Consider the following 7,781-nt stretch of genomic DNA (forward strand, 5'->3'; position numbering starts at 1 on the left):
GACCTGCGGAACCCATGACCTCCAATTTCCGATCCGAAGGTCCCTATGGGTTCTACTAGGTATAGGACACTTGTCCTGCAAGTTTGGTTCAGATCGGACGGTCGGATTACTCACGATCGCACGATCTGACGGTTAATATAAAATATAAACTTAAAATTATTATTCGGAACATCCGGGGCTCCGATTCACGATCCGTGAATTCCTACTCGATCCTAGAATTACATAGATTAACATATATTAAATTTGGGACCATCCAACGGTCCCAACCTATCGAACCCGGATAACGCACAATATGCGATTATCCGTTCGATAGTCAAACGACGTCCGAATTGAGATCCGCGAAATCCTACGCACTCGTGACAACCTAAGGATCTCATCGGAACACAGTGCTATTTTTCTACAGTGCCCACACGCCGCCGCACGCGCCGGCAGCGCGTGGGTGCCCAAATCGATAACGCTTCTCCGGGAATCTCAAAACCACGGCTCCAAACTCCTACCCTAGGTATAACACCCTATTTGGAGCCACTTTTGTTCTTGGACCTACCCCAAAAAGTGGCCGGAAATGGCCGATCACGGCGGCCGAAGTTCGGCCAATTTTCAATTCGAAAATCGAATTGGTTACGCTAAGAATCGATCTAAACCTACCCAACCATCAGCTAGAGCATCCAGAAGGGAAGAATTTCCATACCTTGATCGCCAGAATGGCGGCCGGAGGAGGGAGATCGGCGGCCGTGAAGATCCGGCGACATCCGGGGGAAAATTGCCATTTTCCGGCGGCTGGAGCGGCGGCCGATGTCGGGGATGGGCTGGGTCGTGACGCCGAGGTCGAACCGGTTCTTTTGGCACCGGCCCCGTCCGCAGCCGCGGCCGGTGGCCGGAGTTACGAGGAGAGAGAGAGAGAGAGAGCCGACGGGAGAGAGAGAGGGAGATCGCGGGAGAGAGAGAGAGAGAGAGAGAGAGAGAGAGAGAAACCAGATTTTTATATAAAAAAAATCCCATTTCGAAATATTTACGATTGTGCCACTGGGCTTCTTTTGACCATATCTCTCTCATTACAACTCCGATTCGAGCCCACTACGTGTCTATGAACTCGTCTCAGTACGACCTATCCAAAAATACTAGTCACTGCCCCAAACTCTCTCCGGTTAAAAATATGACTAAAATACCCTTAATTAATTAATTAATTAAATAAGGGTTAAATTTGGGGAAATTTGGGGTCGGGGTGTTACAAATATAATATATGCATCTCATAGGTAAATATAGGACTAGTTAATCCTCCCTTTCTACATGGGATTAGTAGTCCCCTCCTAAGGAGGTGTTTTTGGTGGGCCCGATACTAGCAATCCCATCTAAGACTAGAATTAAATGAAACAAACATGGTACTAAATTTAGTCTAAGCCAGTCCAAACCAAGCCTGTGTACCAAACGACCCCTAAGAGAATAAGGTTTCATATAGGGACTACAAGTACTAGCTCAGAATTCCTATATCTATTAAGGAGCAGCTATACCTCTCTATGCAATCCTTTTCTTCAGCTATGGATGTCAGCTCAAGTTGCTCATAAAAATGGAAGCTAAATCCTCAGCTCCATCACCTCATGACTTCAGGAACTGTGCATAAGAAACTTTCATCTTTAAAATCAAAATTTAATCTATCAAGTTGCTCATTCATTCCATGAATATCCTTAAAAACAAGCTTTTATCTTTTGAAGTTTGATATAGTAAGTGTTTCAATTTGCGAGAAATTGATTGACGAAGGATTCGATGGTGTAAGGATTTGCAAAGAAAGTATAAGGACTTTCTAAGAAACCGATTCTCAATTTGTTAAGTGAAAACAATTTTTCAGTTTAACTTTAATTACAAAACTAACAAATAACATATGCAAGCTTCCTTAAGGCTTACAAACAATCTGCAAACTATCACACCTTTGTGGCAAGAGATCACTTATAGCTTAAAAATAAATTACATGTTATTTTGTGTCATCATAAACAAATTACAAGATAGATTCTATTTGTTGAAGAAACTTATCAAATAATTTAGGTATGACGCAATTTTGGTTATTTCTTTAGAGCACTTCCACCCATTTGCCATGACAAAGGGCAAAGGCAAGGCAAGAGTTGTTACTATTCACGTGAATAATGGCAACCATTGCAAAAGGTTGTGGTGTTTCTACCCTTTGCCATGACAACCACTATTCACATGAGATATTAGGAGAGGAATTTGTATAGGGTTTTGGTGTGAAAAGTGAAGAATATGACTAAGTATTTACTACAAAAAATTTTCTGAACTTTTTAGTATTATTTTTTAGGGAAACCTAGGCTAGAGGTCAGGCTAGTTTGGCCTGTGAGCTGGCCCAGTCTCGTGGGACCCACAGCTTGCCAGGGCAAGCTTGGCCTACTGGAAGCTGTTGCCTGGGCTCGAGCCCTGTCCTGCCAGGGCTGGGGTTTATTGCTGGAAATGCTCTTAGGGTTCGAGTATTTAGGCTTAGTTTTGTTAAGAAAAATTTGTTGATTCTCAGATGTAACACCCCGACTCCAAATTAAACCTCTTATTTAAATTATTTAATAATTTAAGGGAAATTACAAATTTACCCTTGAGACAAAGGCATTTTGGTCATGTTCTTAACCGGAGAGAGTTTGGGGCGGTGACTAGTATTTTTGGATAGGTCGTACCGAGACGAGTTCATAGACACGTAGTGGGCTCGAATCGGAGTTGTAACAAGAGAGATATGATCAAAAGAAACCCAGTGGCACAATCGTAATTATTTCAAAATGGGATTTTTTTTTATAAAAATCAGATTTTCTCTCTCTCTCTCTCTCTCTCTCTCTCTCTCCTCGTATCTCCGGCCACCGGCCGCAGCTGCTGACGGGACCGGTGCCAAAAGGACCGGCTCGGTCTCAGCGTCACGACCCAGCCTTCCCCCGACATCGGCCGCCGCTCCAGCCGTCGAAAAATGGCGATTTTCGCTCAGTTTTCGCTCGAACTTCACCGGCTCCGATCTCCCTCCTCCGGCCGCCATTTCTGGCGATCAAGGTATGAAAATTCATCTGTTTTGCATGCTCTAGCTGATGGTTGGGTAGGATTGGATCGATTCTTAGCGTAGCCAATTCGATTTTCGAATTGAAATTTGGCCGATTTTGGGATGGCAATTCCGGCCAATTCCGGTCAGGTTTTGGGGTAGGTCCAAGAACAAAAGTGGCTCCAAATAGGGTGTTATACCTAGGGTAGGAGTTTGGAGCCGTGGTTTTGAGATTTTCCGGCGAAGCTTTATCGCTTTGGGCACCCACGTGCTGTCGGGGCGTGCGGCGGCTCGTGGGCACTGTAGAAAAAGTGGCACTGTGTCTGGATGAGATTCTTAGGTTGTCACGAGTGCGTAGGATTTCGCGGATCTCAATTCGAACGTCGTTTGACTATCGAACGGACGATCGCATATTGTGCGTTATCCAGGTTCGATAGGTTGGGACCGTTGGATGGTCCCAAATTTAATATATGTTAATCTAGGTATTTCTAGGATCGTGTAGGAATTCACGGATTGTAAATCGGAGCCCCGGATGTTCCGAATAATAATTTAAAGTTTATATTCTATATTAACCGTCAGATCGTGCGATCGTGAGCGATCCGACCGTCCGATCCGAACCAAACTTGCAGGACGAGTGTCCTATACCTTATAGAACCCATAGGGACCTTCGGATCGAAAATCGGAGTTCGTAGGCTCCGCAGGTCCGTTTGACCAGGGTTAGGGTAGTTTGACCCTTGGTTGACTGCGAGTCTCCCGGAGTAATCTCACCTTTCCAGGGGGATTATCAGGTGCTAGACTATTGTGGAGGATTACACAATATTAGAATTAAATTATATAATTATAATTATATATGTTTGTACAAGAGTACAAAAGAGTCTAGAATGTCAGTTTGGAGTGCTATACGCATTATCTTAGGTACCTCTCCCGATATTGGTTACACTACAAGTACCACCAAGTGAAAGTTAGGTCCCACGTGGTGTAGGTTATTCGGCGTGCGGACAAGCCCCATACGTGGCGTTGGTTGTACAGGCGTATGGGGAGATGTGATATGATGTTCAGGTCTCACGTGGCGTAGGTTATCCGGCGTTGAGACAGGCCCCATACGTGGCGTTGGTTGTACCGGCGTATGGGGAGATTATGTATATTGTGTTGAGATCGCACGTGGCGTAGGTTATCCGGCGTGTCGACAGACCCCATACGTGGCATTGGTTGTACCGGCGTATGGGGAGATGGGATATGATGTGCAGGTCTCGCGTGGCGTAGGGTATCCGGCGTTAAGACAGACCCCATACGTGGCGTTGGTTGTACCGGCGTATGGGGAGATATTATGATAATATGGCATAGTCGCACGTGGCGTAGGTTATCCGGCGTGTTGACAGACCCCATACGTGGCGTTGATTGTACCGGCGTATGGGGAGATTATGTGAAATACAGAGAAATGAAATAAGGTATCGCCTAAGTGTGGAATTGGGTCTTATGGAAGAATTACGTGTGGCTTGATCCCTCAAGGAGGGTACGTAGGCAGCCTAAGGTTATTAGGTGCAGCCGCAGACTAAATGTTAGTCATAATTTACATTTGAATTGTTGCCTTGTTTAAGGCATGAATTGTTTTGTTAGCGTGTTTGGTAGTTAGATGAGAATTATTGGAAGGCCGAAAGCCGTTGGTGTGAATTACATGAAATTATATTGTGCATGCTTGCTAGTTGTGGATATTAAATGTGTTTTTATGCATGTTGAAATTTTGAGAAATGTCTAATTTATAGAGGAGACACTGCCGAAATTTCGGCAGGAAGTCTCGGTCTTTAGTAAGTGGGCCTGGCATCGGGATGATGTCGAGAATTCCGAAGGGTTCGCCTCGGGTTTTGAAAAATTCGGGGTGGGTCCTTTCATCAAAACAAAAGCAAGTTCCTATCTAGTACAAAAATTACCAAACAAAACACAATATGAGAGAAAACCCTAAAATTACAGTGAACAGTGTCTAACCCTAAAATTACAGTGAACAGTGTCTTTGACGTGAACAATGTTTAAGAATTTTTGTGTCCGTTTTTAACCCAAAAAAACTTTCTGAATAGGGAATGATGTAACTAATAGAACACACTGCGTTTCAGTGAGGTAAGGCCATTTTTAGGGTTTTAAGCTCATCTAGCAGGTGAAAAATGGGTTTAAGGTTTTGAAGATATGAAAAATCAATTGAAACATGCTTTTTCCATATTCTTTAATATTCATAGTATTTAGAAAACATCTTATCATCAAAATTTTAAACATAACTAAAATAGTGATGGCATCAATGGATAAAGAAATTGCAATAGGCATGCTTGGAAAACGATCTCAGTGTGTGTGAGTAACCATGTGCTCTGATACCAACTGTTAGATTTTCTGTATGTGTTCATGATCTTTCACACAACCTAAAATACATATAAGACATACCTGGCGTCATCTTCCTTGAGTACATGATCTCTGAACTCATCCAATCGCAACAGCATCATGAGCAAAAGACATGACCATCTTAAGACTTCTGCTCTCTCTCAGAAACTGTTCAACTCTCTCTTTATGATGAGATTAGGGTTGGAGAACATATCTGACAAGAGCAAGGTCTTAAGCTTATATAGGGCTAGGTCAAGTCGTCTCTACTCATCACCAAGGGCCAACTTGACTAACACTCTAAGCACATCAAGCAACGGTTCACGCAAAATGAAATAAATAGGACCCCTTTAATTGGCTTCAAAATTTTCCTTATTTCACAAAGTGTTGGGCCTCAAGGTACAATCTAATTCAAAACTTTCTTTAATATCTAATGCACCGATCTAAATAAGAATATAATCTACAATGATGAGAACTAAGTTTAGGAAACACATTAATTACTTCATAACTCCCCTAATTATTATTCCTTGTAAGCTTTGATGTGATATGATCCTACAAGTCTTGCGACCGCCCTTGACTGCTAAGTAAACCAACTCCCAGTATCGTGATTCCTATACCTAATACAAATAAGTTAGTACTGTAGTACATTAATTGGTCTATAAATAACTTCATTTCAATTCGATTCCATGAATTCTAGCCAGCTAGGGACACATTTATATGCTTCAATGATGAGAGGCACGTTCATAATCCTCATGTTTGCTGTGGGAACTTGGATCAGTTCTGCTCATGCAAGGGCTTTGATAGGTAAATTATCATATACGCTTTGATACCAAAAAAAGTGTGCATTAACAGCTTCGGAGCTCTTACCAAAGCCAATTTTTTCGATGTTTTAGTACAGATACGTACTATGTATGTATATATAATTCTTCTATTTTATTAACATTAATATCGAGTCTTTCATTTGTTCAAACAAAAAAAAAAAAGGGTTCATATAGGAGATAGGCCCTTATTGTATATGATACCAAGATTTTGCATGTTCAACAATTTACCTCATATATGGAAGAAAATGCGGGTAATTTATTGAATCCTAGTCATTGGGTTTTAATGAAGAAAAAATGAATTTTTGTCGAGAAAAAATAATGGGATTAGCTGTAGGTAAGAAAAAACTAGTTTTAAAGGGAAAAGTAAAATTTACTATAAAAAAAAAAAAAAAAAACATCGGGTCTGTCATTTAGCTGTGCTCGCTAGTTGTCCACATTTGAAGGGTCAACCAGAAAAGCAATTTTCTAAAATAATTCATGCTGTCATCGTATGATGAAACAATTTAATCGATAATCATCATCATCATCATCAATCCTTATCCCTATCATCATTATATCAACAGAAAAACAACAATAGTTGATAGATTTGGTTTTGTTGATGCCAACCATTTTTATTGTGTGTATGTTCAGATCAAAGTCCTTCCAAGCATCCCCCGTCTTCTTTCCTTGGTACAGAAAACATTGGAAGTAAGTTTTTCGTGACCAAGACAGGTTTGAATGGAAATTATACCCGAAGGTCCAAATCCCCGCCTCCTCCGCCCAAAGCAGCACCAACACCAAAGCAAACACCGACGATCGCCAATATACTCGAGAAATCTCCTCCGAGCAGTCGATACATATCTTCAGCTTGAGGGAGATAGTGGACGATGGAATAATGGAGTCAGTGTAAATGTGTGATATAAATTAGTCTTCCAAGTTTATCAGTACGTAATTTCAATTTTAAGGTGTGTTTAATTAGTTTGATGTCTTGTTTGTGCTTCAGCCATGTTTAATAAAGTTAATACATAAACCTCGCTGAGTTTAATTCATGGCGCATGTATACATCCAGATGTTACTACGTTCATACCAGTTTTAAGTAGGTTATGCAAAAATACTGCGTTGGAGAGGAAGCAACAAACTGCCATTTTTGCTTCAAACCCACGATTTATTTTTGAGCAAGTGAAATAGATTAAGTCAAATTTTTAAATATGTTAATGAAATTAACATGGTGGATGGGTCAAATTTGTTCAGCTTCATCTCATTGTGCTGTGTTTGTGATATGCATAAATTACTCTGGTCTATAAAAACAGAAGACAAAAAGTACTAGTGTCTTTTCACTGGGACATGACATTAACACATATGATAAACTTTTTTAGTATTTCTAGTCTTACCCTGGCTGACCCTGGCATCCCCGTGCCTGGGAAGTTTTTCTCCTCTTTTCAGTACACTAGCGCTGACTGTGATAAGATCCTACAAGTCTTAGAGCATTTCCACCAGTTGCCCCTTGCCATAGCAAGATGAGCTCTAGGGCAGCCACTATTCACGTGAATAGTGGCTGCCTTAGTCCCCTCCAGTAAAATGTGTTTCCAGCAGTTGGGACTTGC

At 41.4% G+C, this 7,781-nt stretch overlaps 1 long non-coding RNA gene across 1 annotated transcript; it reads left to right on the plus strand.

Annotated features, from left to right (window-relative positions):
* LOC18783037 lies at positions 6,072 to 7,233 on the plus strand. Its single transcript, XR_002270791.1, has 2 exons — positions 6,072 to 6,181; positions 6,829 to 7,233. It is a non-coding gene; the product is annotated as an uncharacterized LOC18783037 (long non-coding RNA).

This window comes from Prunus persica, chromosome G3, assembly GCF_000346465.2.
Source record: "Prunus persica cultivar Lovell chromosome G3, Prunus_persica_NCBIv2, whole genome shotgun sequence".
Classification (NCBI taxonomy): Eukaryota; Viridiplantae; Streptophyta; class Magnoliopsida; order Rosales; family Rosaceae; genus Prunus; species Prunus persica.